Below are 18,597 nucleotides of genomic sequence, written 5' to 3' on the forward strand. Positions count from 1 at the left end.
ATCCGGATCAGTGGTGCGATTGCATAAACGATCAGAGTAGGGGGCATCTCAACATTGGCAGAAGGATTTCCAGGAGGGAAATCGAGACTCGGAGGGAGCCTTATTGAGAACTTCCAAGAGGGATGTAGAAGAGCATCATGGCACTACACGGAGTAAGAGACCAGGATAGGCTAGACGGAGCATCAAACTTCGCAGTCTGGATGGCCAAAATCTTATTCGTACTTTATAGAAATCATGTCAAGCACTTCACCTTAAAGACGATAGCTATCCCAGTCGACCCAGCTAAGAACAACAAGTACGAGGAGGCAATGGCGAGGGCCAAGAGCATCATCCTTGATGGGGTCAAGGACCATGTAGTACCACATATTGCCGAGAAGGAAACGACATATGAGATGTGGTAAATAAATTGTACTAGCATACTTCTATGCAGAGAAGAATGTTACTAGAGTATCAGCCGAGGTCATATCAAATGAAGAAGGGAGAATCGATTGACACCTTCCTCTGACTACTATAGAAGCCACGCCGGATCAGGAATTGATGGTGAGGACAGCCCTGAATGCAGTCTCAGAAGACTGGGAGGTATTTATCCAGAGTATACTGGGCAGAGGGGCACTACCACCTTAGGATGAGATGTGGGCGGCTCTTCGCCAAGAAGAGATCAGACGGTAGTCAAAGGTGGGAAGCAGTGGCAAGGGGATCAGAGTCAAGCAGGAGGAGGAGGATGTTGCCCTAGCATCTAAGGGAAAGCAAGAAAAGCGGAAGAAGAAGGATCTCTCAAAGATCAAGTGCTTCCACTGTGGGGAGTTGGGTCATTATGCAACCTAGTGTCCAAGGAAGAAGAGTAAGGGAGAGTCTTCCGAGACTAAGGCAGCGAAGGAAGTGGAGACAGACGATGACTGTGCCATGAGTTCAGATGCACCACTTGAGTGGAAGTGGGGAGACATCAAGCTGTAGTCAGACGGACTACAAGCGATGAGGGGCAGGATCCTCGAGGTACCCAGCCTCTTGGATTAGACCTTGCTACAGGAGCCCCAAAGAGGAGTAGTAGGACTGGCTGATGTGGGTAGAGATGGATGCAGATGGAGCAGCAGAGGGAGTTACAGTGCAGGAGTCCCGAGACAGCGCGAGGCTAGCAGGCTGCAGCAGTGCGAAAGGCATGGGAGTGTTGCACCAGTGTAGGATGGCACAGAGAGGGGGGTGCAATGGTGCGAGATGCAGGGAGTTGTTGCAGCAGCGCAAAGGTCAGATAGGGAGCACTTGTCAGCAGCAGAGGGAGCTTCAGCATCAGGAGGGTCTCTAGCCCAACAAAGAGGTCAGAGTTGGGAGATCAGTTACTTACTTCTCAATAACTGAGTTGCAGTGCAACAGTGGGCAGCACAATGCAACATGATGAGAGGAGTTGCAGTGCAGATGCAGTGTTGGGAGAAAGGACCAGCAGCAGCACGGATGCAGAGGGAGTTATCGTACAGATGCAGCAGTGGCAGTGGCAAAACTATGGGCAGCAGTAGGATACAGCAATGCAGAGGATGGTGGGCAGCAGGCCTAGCATCAGCACAGGGACTGATGCCGAATGATCAGAGTAATACTCAGTGAGGAGTATTGCTAGAGCACAGTCCTCGCTAAGAGGGAGTGTTGATTTGGGGTAGCATCGGATGTGCTCTAGCCACGAAATTTGGTGGAGGGGTTAGGGCACATGAGATCTCCAATACCCAGAAAGGGTTTGGGCAAATTCTAAATAGTTAGAGAGATATTAAAATAATTAATATTTTTATTGGAGTCCCTAAGTCTAAACTTAAGGAAATTAAAATATTGATGTGGATTAATATAAAACTGTGTTAGAATGGTCCAAAAGACATGGATCAAGCCAGATCTAATCTTAGTCGTCGATTAGAAACTTAATCTCGGTCGTTGATATGTCAACGAGAAAAGTATAAGAGGAGGCTTGAGGGTCACTTGGAGAATACACCAGAGTTGATCAAGATATCGACTTTCTAGGGCAGGGTTTGCTGAGGAAGTCGAGAGAGTGATCAGAGTTGCAGTTGAGGGGCAGTGAATACAGAAGCAGAGAGGTAGAGATAGTGTCGGGAGGATCAGTGCAATAGCCGGGAAAGCTGACGCAGAGGGCAGAAGCCGAAACTGTCGGGAACATCCAGAACTGCCGGGAACTGCCGAAACAGTCGGGAAAGCTGATGTAGAGGGCAGAAGCCAGAACTGTCGGGAATAGTCGGAACTTCCAGGAACTGTCGGAACAGCCGGGAAAGCTGACGTAGAGGGCAGACGTTGGAACTGCCGGGAATAACCGAAACTGCCGGGAAAGCTGACGCGGAGGGCAAAAGAGGCTGACGCAATCCCTAGAGGTTGACACTAGGGTTTTTCGTGAGACAGATTGGAGCTAAGGAGCTGCCGAAGTGTTTATTCGGGGGTTTCAGCCGAAGCATCTACCTCCGAAGCAGAGGCACTACTGTCGAGATTATTCTATGTTGGGTGAGCTGGTTTTGGCACCCATATTGTATTCAGAACTGCATAATAATAAAACCCTCAGATAGTTGCATCGGTTTTCCCGCATTGGGTTTTTCCGGGGACATTGGTCCAAAAACAACGGCGTCACTTGTGTGCTTGTTTTGTTTCCTTCAATTGATGATCTGTAATGTGTTGAGCATGTACTTGTATTTATTTCCAGTATTTACATGGTAAATAACTTGTTAATCAACAGAACAAGTAGGTAGGAATAAATCAGAGAGTACATGAAGGGTTTCTAACGGGTTAGACTTAGAAATTCCAACATTTTGCAGTCAAACTGGTCAATTTTGTAGTCAAAGTCTGCAGTCAATGCCCTGCGTCCCATTCAAACTCGGTTTGCTCTGGTCAAAACAGAGATCAAACAATCTAGTCAACGTTGGTCAACTTGTCCTCTTTCTCCTCACCCATGTGGCAAAGGTAGAAGATAAACCTCGGAAAATATCAGATCAGTTCTGCTTCTTCTTTGGTCGAGAAAATGAGACATCATATCTTCTATTTATACTTGTCAAAATGAGTGTGACACCCCAAGGGACACGTCCCTTCACTAGGGAAGCTGACTTGACTTTTCAAAAATTAAATTTACATAACTTTTTCTAGGTCGACTTGGAGGCCCTTTAGCGGAGCGAGACAACCTCCCAATGCTACAAAAAATCAACACTCCCTCTCAGTGAAGGAGATATTCTCCTTAGTTACAAACAAATTTCCCCTTAGCTGAAATTTCTCTTTCCACAAGAGAAGTTCATGAGCTTGTTACATTGATGTAGTGTCTTTTCACATGCATGTCTATATAGCACTCCATCCTGGAGTAGGCAAGGTGAGTATCCTGGACCATTTAGCCCTAGCCAAATCAGTATGGCCCAGTCAAATCAACATGGCTCCTCACGTAAATGTATCAATCTCCTCTGGTCAAATCAACATGACCAAGCCAAATCAGCATGGCTTCTCAAGAGAGTATTTGCCCCAAGTCCATTCACCCTTGGCCAAATAAACATGGCCTAGCCAAAGTCCTTCATGGATTCTCAGGTGAATTACATCAATCTCTTCTATAGAAATCAACATGACCCAACCAAAGTCCTTCATGGCCTCCCAGGAAAAGATCTGTCCAATCCTACAATTGCCCTAGGCCATTCACCCCTGGTCAAATCAACATGACCCAACCAAAGTCTATTGTAAAAATAAAAGATATATATATATATATATATTAGCATGAATGAATGATGATGTTTACAATGACAATCATTGGCTTAAATATAGCCTCGTTGCCTTTACATGAGGGATCATGATCTTTTGATTGTGCCTGTTGTCACTCACTGCATTATGAGTTTTCAGTTGTCCCAAGTGCCAAATAGCAGTGAAGTTTGAAGCCATTTTTCAAGCCACAAAAGCTCTCAAAGCTAAATCGGACCCTCTCCACTCGATAGTGCTCGAAATAAGCTTTCCAACGATAGGTGGAAGTCCAAAAATGGACTCCTGGATTAGAAGTTAGAGCAGATTGAACATACCCTTTGAAAGCCATAAAACAAAGAGGAAAAGACCAAGGGGAGGCTAATCGCAATCGCAGTTTCCTAAGAGCAGCGACAGGGAAGGACAGAGCAACTTGTGATCAACGATCGCCAATATCAGTGGCGATCGCAAACTTCAAAGGCCCATGCTCATCACAATCGCAAATCGGCGTTTTTTCTAAAGAAGCAATGGAGAAAAGCAGCGAGATCAGTGATCAGCGATCGCCAATATCACAAATCGCAATCAGAGTTCCCGCAATACAGGCATATCGGCGATCGGCGGGTCCAGGGCATCGCACATCAGCGATCGGCGGGTCCAGGGCATCGCAAATCGGCGATCGGCGTGACTGCAGGGTTACAACTCCAAAACACTGCGATATCGCAATGTTGCGATATGATAGTGGAAAGCGCCAAGAGGGCAAAAAAATATTTAACAAAGGATAGCTGTGAAAAACCAAAGGCAGGCGGGCTCTTTCTCTCTCCTACAGTGGGGCCATGTGGCAAAGCACCATTGGTCCGGATGAATCCACGTGGTAGCTGACGTTAGCATGATGTGGTGGTATGGAGGACATGTGGCACACAGATTTGGCATTTTCATGGGTCCTAAGGGGGCATAGCCGGGTGACACGTGTCACCACTCAGGAAGTGCCAGCAGCCACGTGTCGCTGATGATGTCACCAATCCCGCAGATCGACAGTCAGCGATAGCACAAAGCAAAGGTTCCTCCTCTACCGAAGTCCTTCCCGACTTGCGATTGCGATATGCTGGAACTCCCCAGACGCGATATTTTATACAATGGAGTTAATGGGTTGGCGGGTCCGTCCCTTTTCAAAAGCCGCATATTAATCAAACACCCCCCATCTCTGGACTGCCCAGATTGACGGCTCGCAAGCCTTTTCGGCCCCCCCACCATTGTTTCCCTTTATCGGCGAGGGGGGAGGGGGGGTCCGAAAAAGCGATTTCCCCGTTGGGCCCCACCGCTACATGTCCCTCTCATATCATTTCACACCCCCCCCACCTCACTTACCATTTACCGCTCATGCCCCCCTCCGAAAACCACTTGTCCTCAACCATTTCTCCTGCATTGTGATTACGATATCCTGGGTGGGCCCGATCTCGCAGATCGGTGATCGCAAGTGTCAAGGAATACTAAAGGTAAAGTGTTATATATCGCTGGTATGTGGGATTCCATGTAACAAAAGGAAGAAGACCCCGGAGGGGAGTCCAAAGGCCCTAGCGCCCAAGGACTAAGCACTTGGTCATAGCCCCCAGTCACATGAAGCAAAAGGGGCTAGAGTGGATCTGAAGGCCCATCTTGTAAAGGCTTTTTCAGTGAAAAATCCCAATATGAGAACCCTGCAACCAGGTATTGCAGAACTTTAAAGGCACGGTGGGTCGACAGCTGTGGCATTTAATAAGGGAGATGGAGCATTCAAACCCGACATGGGATGATCCAGAAAGGCCCTTTGTGACATGGAACCAGGGTCAACGCTGACAGAAGTAAACAAGGACTTAGTAGCTCGGGAGGACTTAATTATCCAGCATGGTGCCCCCATACAGAGGGAAGACGAAGTACCACCCAAGGGTCCTCTACTCCTGTACTGCGACATGAAACTGATAGTTTCCCACTCCCAGCTTTAATGGATGAATGATTCAAGCAGTAAAGGCCGAAGCGACGAGAACCAGCTGAGCAGCACAGGAGGCCAGTCAATGAGCAAGCAACAACCTAAAAGCAAAGGCGATCACAGGGATGGGCATGGAGATATTTTGTTGGCGTGTTCATCTGCTCGATTGACCCGTTTTTGTGATCCTGTAATGTGTCGCCCTTTAATGAGGCAATTAATGTTTTCTAATGTTTTTGGGCCACAAAGCCATCCCTAGCCGAGACAGCTAGTCGATCTGACAGTTGAGACTCGGCAGAAGATATTTTGTTGTAGTTAATGTTCAAACGCTCCCCTCTCCAGATAAATAGGGGGAAGTGACACTTTACAAAGGTTCAGAAATCCTAAAGAAAACATTGCATGTTATTTTCAGACTGTATGACTTTATAATACAGATCTTTCAGAATATCAAGTAAATGGTGGTGATTCCCCCTTCGAGTATTACAGTTTGTTATCTCTCTATTAAAATCCATTGTATTCATGTTTCTTCTCTGAATTCATGCAATCATAGCTGCTAGAAATATTTCATACTTCCTCACAGATTCATTTGTATTGACTTATTAATGCATGTGCCTGTATGGATTATTGAGATTATATCTTTAAAATTGCGCTACATGAATCCTAGCATTCACTCTCTCTTTTGTCCATTATATCTACCTGTAACTCAGATAAGTGTAGAAATTCTTGATGCATCAAGCTCTATGTGATAAGTGTAGAATTCTTGACGCTTTAAGCTCTATGTGATGAGTTACTCCTTCTCCTTATCCTCTCATTACTCTGCAAAATCTTATTAAACTGTAAGTCCTTGAACTACTCGGCCTCCACTGTTTTATGCATATATTTCTGCGATTTGTACATGTGAAGAAGTACCATAAATTCATGGCTTACTCCTTTAGATGAATGAACCAACCCATTCCATTTAAATATATACATATATAAAATATATGTGATGTCTCCAATTTCTTGAGAATCATACGAGACACACAGAATCTAGATGTGCCCAAGCACTGGTCTTGTAAGCAATCCGAGGCTGTCTCTGGGAGCGACAACAGTGCTCCTTCTTCCTAAATTAATCATAATTAATACACAACATAACAATCTAAATTTTATACATAACAAAGTCCTCTATGGTTTCTTAGAAGAATGTATCCATCTCCTCTAGTCAAATCAACGTGACCTAGCCAAAGTCCTTCATAGCTTCTTAGGCGATGGTTTGCCCGATCCTACAAAGACATCAACACTCCCTCTTAATGACGGAAACATTTTGCATCACACCAAGCTTGTCTCTGAATTATAAAACTTCGCTCTAGACAGAGGCTTGGTGAGAATGTCCGCGATTTGGACATTTGTGGATATGTACTAGAGCTTCACTGCTCTCTTCTACACCATGTCTTGGATGAAGTGACTTGATCAAAGAGTCTTGCAAGAACTTTCTGAAGCCACACTGCTTCATGACTTGCGACACTGGTTGCGATATTCTCTGTTGTACAGAGTGCGATAGGGGTTTGCTTCCTGCTAAACCAGGATATCTTAACTAATCCCAAGCTGAAGTAGCACACCACGATGCTCTTTTTGTCCTTCACACTCCCTACACAATCTGAATTTGTATATCCCTGTAGCCTCATTTCACCACCTGAGACATATCTCAAACCATATCCAACCGTACCATGCAGGTACTACCTCAACACATGCTTCGTTGTAACCCAATGTACATGCCTCAGCTCAACCATAAATTGGCTCAAGGTGGTCATTGCAAAGCAAACATCAAGGATCCAATCAACTGTCTATACATTGTGGGATCCACCAAATCTGAATTTGAAGCAGAATCACTCAGCTTTTTAGATTGGTCACCATAGGTGTAGCCATGTACTTGCAATCTATTATACTGAATCTGCTCAAAATTTGGACCATATACTTCCCTGTCCAAGGAAGATATCATCTGCTCTCTACACCTCCAATCCCAAGAAATAATGCATCAAGCCAAGATCTTTCATCTCAAACTTTTGAGGCCAACTCCCTTTGACACTGATCCATCTGTGGTAATCCGGGCTACTCCCTTTGTCACATAAGCAAGTCCTTATGCCAATGTTGCTCCCTCTGTCACTAAAGCATACTCTTATGTTTGAACTTTGACATGCTCCCCTTATAGAAGGCATATAGCTCCTAGAGACCTCTTGTTTGAGCATCTTATCTGACAATCTCAACCCATGACATCCTCTTGGAAGGTTTCTCCTTCAACTTTACCTGATTGTCTACTCCCTCTGAATTGGAAGCTCTTCCAGTCATCTGGCATAGTCCTGGACATCCTAACAATATGTACAATCCTCCCTCTTGAAAACTAACCATCTAGCGACTAGAGAAAAAATATCCTTGTAGTCCACTCCCTCTTCTGGGAGAACCCTCTTCCCACAACGTTGCCTTGTACTCTCGATGTTGCGATCTGCTACATGAACTATAACATTGGCAATCTCCACAATGTACCTATTCTTCCTTTCTACAAACTCCATTCGGGAAGCCATGGAAGAAAAATCATAACCAAGGCAACATACAAAGACAGGAGTATGACCAAAAAATAAAAATAATAATAATAAAGGGAGAAAAAATACGAAGTACTTATCTCTTGATTAGGGAAGAAATTGTTGAGGATTTGTCAACTCCCTTTCTAACAAACTTGTGACTTCTTTAGAGGTGGATGCTTATCATCATCATCATCAACATTTACCATCAATGCATGTTTCTTTCTCTTTTCTAAGACATTGGGAGGCATAGTGTCCAAAACCATGACAAATGAAACACTTGACCTTTGACATATCCTTCTTCTTCTCCTTGGGCATTAATGCCTGGGTTGGTTGTCCTAATAATTTGTATAGTCCTCCCTCTCGAATTCCAATCACTCTTATTAAGTCTATGCTCGAGCCCTTTGGCCATACAAGAACCTGACCATCTACAAATGCAACTTTGTAGCCTTTATTCTCCAACTCTAAAATAGAGAGTAGGTTCTTCTTCAAACCTGGTACAAGCAATACATCACTCATATGTATAAAATCTCCAAACTCCAACTGAACCGATGTTGTCCCATCTCCCTTCGCAACATACTTGGCATTGTCTCCAAGTTTCACTTCCCATGTTGAATCCCTCTCAGTCAAATAGGTGAGAGAATCTTGAAAACATGTCATGTGTATAGAAGCACCATTGTCCACCAACCAAATATCACTATCTATAATGCAATCTACAAGAGCAAAAACAAGGACTTTCTTCTCAACTCGCTCTGGCTCAAGTTGTTGAACACTTGTCTCTCAAACTAACTTCAATGGTTGATCTTTCAACAATGCTCTGATACCATGTTGAGCTTTTCTACAAGGTGTACAATAGAATGCAATTTTCTGCCAAATAATTACTTCCTAATGATTTTCACACAGTATTCATATGCCACCACTATCATTGAGCAATTACACTTCGGAAAATATCAACAGTAGATGCAACGGAAACAGTAAAGATCATAGAAAGACAACCATGAACAATAGAGACAAAATTTTTACCTTGGGAGAAAACCCAATAACTTTTATTTAAGAGAAATTATTCTTCAGCGAGGTTTTTAAAATCAGCAATTTTGTCTAAAAATTTGTACCAATAATTCAAGTCAAATACCAGTCAAACCTGGTCCTCATACTAGTCAACCCTGGTCAATTTTATACAAAATCACTTCTAAATTTTGCAGTCAAATTTTGTGACGAACACCCTGCAACCCTGTGGCCCTATGGTCAATGCCTTGCGGCCCTGCAATCAACGTCCTGCGGTCAATGCCCTGTGGCTAGCTATAGCCGAGTCAAACTCAAACTGCTCTAGTAAAAATCAGTCAAAACAGAGATCAAATAACCCAGTCAACGTTGGTCAAATAGTCTTCTTTCTCCTCACACGTGCGGTCAAGTGAGAAGATAAACCTCAAAAAAAATCAGATCAGATTTGCTTCTTCGTTGGTCAAGAAAATTAGACATCGTATCTTTTATTTATACTTGTCGAAATGGGTGTGACAACCCAAGAGACACATCCCTTCGCTGAGCAGGCCGACTTGACATTTCAAAAATTAAATTTTACATAAATTTTCTAGGCCGACTTGGAGACCCTTTAGCACAACGAAAATACCTCCCGATGCTACAAAAAATCAACAGCTAGTAGTGGTCACTGTACCAATTCTACTATGAATCATATTGATGCCAAGGAGCTAGCTCATATGGATGGAGACCATATACTAATGGGTGAAATTTCATGGATCCATCTGTATGTTAATTCTTTTATACCAGATCTGATTTACTTTACTTCAACGATTTATTAAAAAACCAGAATATTTATCTCAAATATTTATGACATTGTTAATAAAATAAACACACTAGGATATCAACTCAAAATAAAATGCATCGGAAGTAAAATGAAGAAATCAATCACACTACAATAGCAAATTCGTGTCCAACACAATCTTCCTTCGTATTAAATTTGTCAGGAGAATTTGAACCCAGACCCACAAAAAATACACAGAAAAATACAATTGTTGGGAAATTGGAAATCAGCGCCTAGAAATCGGCACTACTGAAGGATCTCAACCCTTGGAAAATTTAGCATCCCTCATAAGCAATATGACCCGTCTCTTTTCCCTCGTACAGACCTAGCGCACTTGAGAAATTCGGCCTCTGGATATTTCAGCCCTCCTCTTCAGCTGACTCAGCCTCTCTCTTTCTTGGCTTCCATTTCCCTGAAATTTTCTCCCAAAATTCCCTGTTGCAATTCTCTTCACTTCTCTTCAGTCTAATCGAGCTTCTCGCTCTTAAGAAAATTGCTCTCTCAACAATTATGTATCTTCACCTCTCCCTTAGGCTTATTTTATAATTTCATTAAGCCAAAATCCCTAACCTTAATCTCCAAAATGATCACTGGCTAGGATTAAATCATAAGCCTCAATTGAGATCAACAGTTGAGATTATATCTAAGTCACTTAAATAATTTAATTATTTATCCTTAGAACTTTGGCCTAATAGTCCAAAATAATTAATTAAATTAATTATTGTACTTTTCCTAAGTTAACCTTAGGAAAGAAATCATAAAATCACTTACTACACCAAGAAAGCACCTAAAGAGGCTGAAGATGATCTGGAAGTTGCATGATGAAGATGATCTTGAAAATTTGAATCTGTTGATATGTACTCTGCTTCTTGGGGGTGTTGATGCATGTGTGGTCAACACCTCCCAATGTCCTGAGAAGAAAAGGAAGGAAAAGCAGCATGCATTAGCAACCAATGTTGATGATGATGATGATGATGAACATCCACCTTAGAAGAAGTCAAAGGAATTCTTTCTTTAGGATCTACTTCCAATAATGTTTGTTGACAGTTGTGCCTCTAGGCACATGACAGGTTTCCAAGCTTCTCTTACAAATTTTTCTGAGAGGGAGTTGACAATCCTGAACACATTCTTCCTTAATCAAGAGATAAGTACTTCATATTTTTTCCTTGATTATTATTATTATGTTTATTTTTTTTGGTCAGCCTCTTGTCTTTGTATTTTCCGTGCTTGGTTATAATATTTTCTTCCATGACCACTTGAGTGGAGTTTTTGTAGAAAGGAAGAATTGTGGAGATTACCAATGCAATGAGTCATGCAATAGATGGAAGCATCAAGAAGTACCAAGCAAGGTTTGTAACAAGAGGGTTCTCGAAAAAGAGGGAGTGGACTACAAGAAGATTTTTGCTCCAGTCGCCAGATGGTCAAATTCTTGGGCTCGAGCATAGACTCGGCGAGAGTGATTGATGTTCGAGAGGGAGGATTGTATAGATTGTTAGGACATCCATGACCGTGCCAGATGATCAAAAGAGCTTCCAATTCTAAGGGAGCAGAGAATCAAGCAGAATGGAAGGAGCAGCCTTCCAAGAGGATGTCATGAATTTGTCAGATGCTCAAAGACAAGAAGTCTCTAGGAGTTGTATGCCTTCTATGAAGGGACCATGTCAGATAGAAGAGTATGCTTCGGTGACAGAGGGAGCACCAATGGCAGAAGGAATTACCACAGAAGGATTTGCTTCAATGTCAAAAGGAGATAGTCTCAAAGTTTGAAAATGAAGGAACTTGGCTTGATATATTATTTCTTGGGATTGGAGGTATGGCAGATGCCTGATGAGATCTTCTGCGGACAAAGGAAGTACATTGCTTAGATTTAAGGAGATTCAATATGATGGATTGCAATTCCATGGCTACACCTATGGTGATCAATTTGAAGAAGTTAAGTGATTCTGCTTCAGATTCAGATTTGGTGGATCCCACGATGTACAGGCAGTTGATTGGATCCTTGATGTACCTCATTAACACCAAGTCAAATATTTGCTTTGCAATGAGCACATTGAGCCAAGTTTATGGTTGAACCAGGGCATGTACATTGGGTTGCAACGAAGCATGTGTTAAGGTACCAGCATGGTAAAGTTGGATATGGTCTAACATATGTCTCAAGTGGTGAAGTTAAGTTGTAGGGATATATGGATTCAAATTGAGCAGGGAGTGCAAAGGACAAAAAGAGCACCTCAGAGTGTTGCTTCAACTTGGGATCAACTATGATATCTTGATTTAGCAAGAAGCAGATTTCTGTCGCACTTGGTACAGCAAAGACAGAGTATAGCACAGCCATTGTCACAACTCGCAAGTAAGGAAGCGGTGTGACTTGGGAAGCTACTTGCAGAACTATTTGATCAAGTTGAAGCACATTGAGATCAAATATCACTTCATCTGATACATGATGCAGAAGGGAGCAATGAAGCTCCAATACCTATCCACAAATGAGCAGATTGCAGACATTCTCACCAAGGCTTTGTCTAGAGCGAAGTTTGTATACTTCAGAGACAAGTTTGGCGTGATGCAGAATGTCTCCCTTGTTGAAAGGGAGTGTTGATATCTTTGCAAGATTAGGCAAACCATCTCCTGAGAAGCCAGATGGACTTGGCTAGGTCATGTTGATTTGACCAGGGGAGATGGATACACTCACCTGAGTAGCCATGAAGGACTTTGGTTGGGTCATGTCGATTGGACAAGGGTGAATGGCCCTAAACAATTGCATGATTGGACAAATCTTCTCTTGAGAAGCCAAAAGAACTTAGTTGGATCTTGTTGATTTAACCAAAAGGATAGATGAAATTCACCTGAGAAGACATAAAGGACTTTGGTTGGGCCATGCTAATTTGGCCAAGGCTAAATGGTCCAAGGGCATATCCTCTCTTGAGAAGCCATGAAGAACTTTGGCCAAGCCATGCTGATTTGGCTAGGGGTAAATGGCCCATGATACTCATATTACCTACTCCAAGATGGAGTGATCTATAGACATACATCAACATCGCAAGCTCATGAACTTTTCCTTAGGTAGGAGAAATTTCAGCTAAAGAGAAATTCAAGAGGGAGTGTTGATTTTTTTTTAGCATCGAGAGGTATTCCCACATGCCAAAGAGGTCTCCAAGTCAACCTATGAAAATTAAAATTAAATTTACTTTTTTTTTTGGGGTGCAAGTCCACCCAAGAAATTCTTGTTGGGAATCACGATTGCCGTTAGACCAAAACCCGTAGGTGTTAGTCAACGATCGCATCGCCAGAGATAAGGATCCATGAGAGGCGATTAGTCCATGTCATGAGACACACAGGGAGCGTTGGTTTATTCAATGTATCGAACTCGTGAGCTATGCTCTGATACCATGTAGCAATTTACAGGGTAAGTTCCTCAGATAGAACACCAAAGGACACCGCTCACAACAAATCACAGATTAATACACCAGTATACTTGACGTGGTTAAAACCCTCAAAGAGGGAAGCAGTTTACAGCCTGAGCCAATGGGGCCACTTCAGGCAATTTATTAATGTAAAAGATGTTGATTTGGGGTAGCATCGAATGTGCCCTAGCTGTGAAAATTGGTGGAGAGACTAAGGCACATGAGATCTCCAATACCCAGAAATGGTTTGGGCGGATTCTAAACAGTTTGAGAGATATTAAAATAATTAATATTTTTAATGGAGTCCCTAAGTCTAAACTTGGGGAAAATAAAATATTAATGTGAATTAATATAAAATTGTGTTAGAATGGTCCAAAAGTCATGGATCAATCCAGATCTAATCTTAGTCGTTGATTAGGGACTCGGCCATTGATTTGTCAACGAGAAAGTATAAGAGAGGCTTGACGGTCACTTGGAGAACACACCGAGTTGATTAAGAATTCGATTCTCTGGGGCAGGGCTTGTTGAGGAAATCGAAGGAGTGATCAAAGTTGCAGTTGAGGGGCAATGAATGCGGTAGCAGAGAGGCAGAGATAGTACCGAGAGCATCAGCGTAGAAACCGGGAAAGGGTTGACGTAGATCCAACTAGAGGCCACGCAGAAGCAGCTAGAGGCCACGTAGAGGCAGCCGGGAGTTGCACAGAGCCTGAGGAGGGCCATTGTGGGAGATGCAGAGGCTCCAGAGGCTGATGCAGAGCCTCCAGAACAATGTTACACGAAGCGCCCCCCCCCCCCCCCCCCCCGGTTCCAAGCCCGGAGGCGCGTCCCATGCGGAAGCGCCTAGGAAGCTTCGCCCCCCCCAGTTCCAAGCCCGGAAGCGCGTCCCATGCAGAAGCGCCTACGAAGCTTCGCCCCCCCCCCCCCAGTTCCAAGCCCGGAAGCGCATCCCGTGCGGAAGCGCCTAGGAAGCTTCACCGGAAGCGTGCTTCCGATTTTTTTTGCCGCTTCCTGGACTTTTCGGAAGCGTGGCTCGGAAGCGCACTTCCAGACCTCTGAAGCGTGCTTCGTATGGCGCTCCGGGTGTACGAAGCGTGGCGCTTCGGAGGAGGAAGCGTACGCTTCCGAAAAAGGCCGCACGTAAGGTAAAATTAGTTTTTTTTTATAATTGTTTTTTTAATTTTTGTTGACTTGGCATCAAGGGGGTGGGTTAGGGTGAGGTTAAGGTGAGGAATGAAGGGAATAAAGCCCCCATTCATTCCTCATTTTCTCACTTTGAGTTTATGAGAGTTGGAGAAGAGACGAGAGGAGAGGAGAAGAGAAGAGAGAAAAGGAGAGGAGAAGAGAGGAGAGCTTGGAGGAGTGAAGGAGGAGGAGCTTGGAGCAAGAGCGAGGAGGACTTCATCTACAAGAGCTAAAGAGGTAAGTTCAAACCCCAAACTCCCTTATTTTTTTGACATTTTTTTTGTATTTTTCTCCTCCCTCTTCTACTCTTTCCCATTGTTTCTACTTGCCCCTTTACTTGCAGGTTGTCCACCACCTATATCCATATTCCAAGATGGTGTTCTTTTGGCTTCTATGTATCATTCCACTCTTGGTTTTAATGATGGCAAGGGCGAATAGGAATAGAAGGGAAGAAGCACAAGAGGATAGTTGTCCCAATATGAGTGACCCAATGTATGATGAGGAGGAAGGGTTTGAAGAGGAAGGGGATGATACTGAAGGGGAAACTGAAACACTAGATGGGAAAGCTGCATTAACACCCTTGTGGAACTATGTGACCAAACTTGATGGGGGAAAGGGTGGTGGAACTTACAAATTTGTGTGCCCTCATGGTTGTCATGGAGGAAAACCATATTGTGGTTCATATACCCGTGTGAAGAGGCATCTTTGTGGGGTGTTGGACAGTGATGAAAAAAAGGGTCCTGTGGGGGTACAAATTTGCCCAAACATTTCAACTGAAGAAAGAAGAAAATACATCCAAATAGAAGAGGCTGCACAACAAAAAAACAAGAAACAAAAAACTCATTCTGAATCAAGTGCAACCTCTAAATTTGGTAGCTGCTCATCTCCTCATGGTACTTCTGCAAGCTCTGGAGGTAGAAGAACAATAGGGGATTTCCTTAATGTTGTTGGGAGGGATGATGTGGATGGAAAGATAGTCTGTTTTCTTTGTGCTTGCGGTGTACCATTCAATGTGCTTCGCTCTCCCTATTGGCATGAAATGGTAAAGGCCATCAATGAAGCCCCAAAAGGATACAAGGCCCCCAACTATGAGAAAGCTAGAACAATGTTATTAGAAAGAGAAAAAGCTAAGGTTCAAAGAGCTTTGACACGTTTTACAAATGAGTGGGTAGATTCTGGGGTATCCATTGTATCATATGGTTGGACAAATATTAGAAACCAACATTTGATAAATGTTCTTGGTGTTTCTTCTAGGTGCAGTATTTATTACATGTCATGACGCCTCCTCCATCACTGCATCTGCACAAAACATTGCAGATCTCCTATTGAAATCAATCAAAGATGTTGATCCGAATAATGTGGTTCAAGTGATCACAGATAATGCAGCAAATTGTAAGGCAACAGGAAAAATTATTGAGCGTACTTATTCACACATCTTTTGGTCTGGGTGCCTGGTTCACACATTGAACCTTTTGATGCATGATATTGTGAAGCACAAAGAATGTGGGTGGATTACTGAGCTTTACAGTAGAGGGAAGCAACTCATTAAATTCATCACAGGGCATACAAGGGTAAACTACTTCTATGGCACTTACTCCAAGTTGCAGTTGCTTAAAATTGCAAAGACAAGATTTGCTAGTTATTACCTTACCTTTAGGCAGCTAGTGAAGGCGAGACAAGCTTTAACTAATCTGGTGTGTGCTGAATCATGGGATGAAATTAACACTGACATAGATGGTGCTAATGCAATCAAGGACACTGTTCTTGACAGTTACTTTTGGGCACAGGTTAAATATGTTTTGCAATTCACCAAACCAATTTATTACATGATCAAGTTTGCAGATTCAGATCGACCAGTAATTGGGGAGGTGTATGAGCAAATGGATAGCATGTTGGGGCAGATTAGAGACATTGTTAAACCTAGAGATACCACCTTGTACAATTATATTCGTGCAGAGGTGGAAAACCCATGGGAAATGCTAAATGTTCCATTGCATGCATTAGCATATGTTTTGACACCTAAATACTATCATCCATCATGGCTTTCAACACTAGCACCTGGGAGGGGAAGCAGGAGAAAACCACACCAAGATCAAGAGGTTCACAGAAAATATATGGCTGCATTGAGTAAATTAATCCCTGATGAGGAGGAGGCTGCATTGGTACGGAGACAGGTGAGCAACTATACGCTTAACACTGGTCCATTTGGGAGCATGCATGCAATTAAAGATCGAGAGACTTTTTCTTCTCTTGAGTGGTGGAACATGCATGGAGGGGGTACTCCACTTCTACAGACTTTGGCATTGCGGGTGCTATCACAGGTGGTAAACACTTCTTCTGCAGAGAGGTGTTGGAGCTCTTATTCTTTCATCCACAGTGTTAAAAGGAACAGGTTGAGTTTAGACTGGGCAGAGAGCTTGGTTTATGTTCATTACAACTTGCGATTGTTGTCCCATTACTGTGAAGATGCAAAGTCTAATAAAGACCTGTTGATTTGGGACAAGAATCCAAAGGAGCCCAATTTGGAGGATGGAGTGTTGCGATTAGAGCAATTAGAGGATGCTCTTATCCAGGTATGTCCATTGTGGTATGAATTTTCCAATTTTTCCTTATAAAGCATTTCTCTAATTCATGTTCTTAATTTTTTTGTTAACTAGTGTTTTCTTTTTGCATGAATTTTTTAAGCGATTCCAGGATGATGATGATCATGTTGATATGCCACCCCCACCCCCATCTGGTCCCTTAGTTCCTAGGTTCCATGGTTCAACACCAACAGCAGGGGGTTCTTCTTCATCAGTTTCAGTGCCACTGCCACAACTTCCATAGGCACCATCTTCTTCATTGCCACCATGTGGAGGCCCGCCGCCACGTTCTCTTCGTGGTGGAAGGAAGAGACATTAGTAGATACATTCACAATCTACTACTTTTGTCATAGATTACTCATTAGACTTGTAGGCTTGTGAATTTGAATTTTGAACCTTTTTTGTCTTGGCGGTGACCAAGTGACATATTTTGTAAACATTATTATTTGAATTTTGGACATGACAAATGTTGACAGTTGCTCACTTGCTAGATAAATCATAATATGCTCTATGTTTTATGTTTTATAATATGCTTAAAAATTTGATGTATGTTTGTAATAGTTAGAATATAGATGGTTGTTGTACATACTAGTAACTACAATGGAATCATGGATGCCATATCTATCTTGATTTATGCAAAAATATGCATGTTTTCATGTCTTCTACAATTAATTTGGTATTTGGGATGTTTGTTTTGAGTATAAATGCAAAAAAATATTAAAAAAAAATACATATATATAGCAGACGCTTCGCTTCCTAGATTTTTGGAAAATGACGCTTCCGCGTCCCCGCTTCCAAAAAATGTCCCCGCTTTGTCCCCGTTTCGTGGGGCAGATTGGGGTTGATATCTGTCTCCGACTGAGAGGTACTACTACCGAGGGCATTCTCTGTTGGGTGAGCCATTTTTGGCACCCAGATTGTATTCTAAAACTTCTTAATAAATCAAACCCTCAGATAGTTGCACCGGTTTTCCTGCATTGGGTTTTTCCAGGGACATTAGTCCAAAAATAACGGTGTCATTTGTGTGCTTGTTTCTGTTTCCTTTAGTTGATGATCTGTAATGTGTTGAGCATGTACTTGTGTTTATTTTCAGTATTTACATGGTAAATAACTTGTTAATTAATCAGAACAAGTAGGAAGGAATAAATCAGAAAGTACATGGAGGGTTTCTAACTGTTAGACTTAGAAACTTCAACAAAAAAAAAAAAGAAAATTTACATAAGCTTCTCTCGTGAACGGTCACCCTACAAATGGCCCTCCATGCTCTTTAAATAGAGATCATGGACCAATCGAGTGTTAAGCCACGGATCAAGTGTCGGTAATACCGAGGAGAGAATGAACAGTTGGATCACTTCATGTGTAGAACATATCGTGACCGTCGGATTGTCAGTTACAAAAGTACATAGTAAAGAAACAC

At 42.7% G+C, this 18,597-nt stretch overlaps 1 protein-coding gene across 2 annotated transcripts in view; it reads right to left on the reverse strand.

Annotated features, from left to right (window-relative positions):
* GSNAP (gamma-soluble NSF attachment protein) overlaps positions 1-18,597 on the reverse strand; it is a 202,656-nt gene that overhangs the window by 48,216 nt on the left and 135,843 nt on the right. The gene's annotated exons all lie outside the window — the stretch shown is intronic.

The sequence above is a fragment of the Pinus tabuliformis genome, chromosome 8 (assembly GCF_031772625.1).
Source record: "Pinus tabuliformis cultivar Carrire ecotype Pingquan chromosome 8, CPIR1, whole genome shotgun sequence".
NCBI lineage: Eukaryota > Viridiplantae > Streptophyta > Pinopsida > Pinales > Pinaceae > Pinus > Pinus tabuliformis.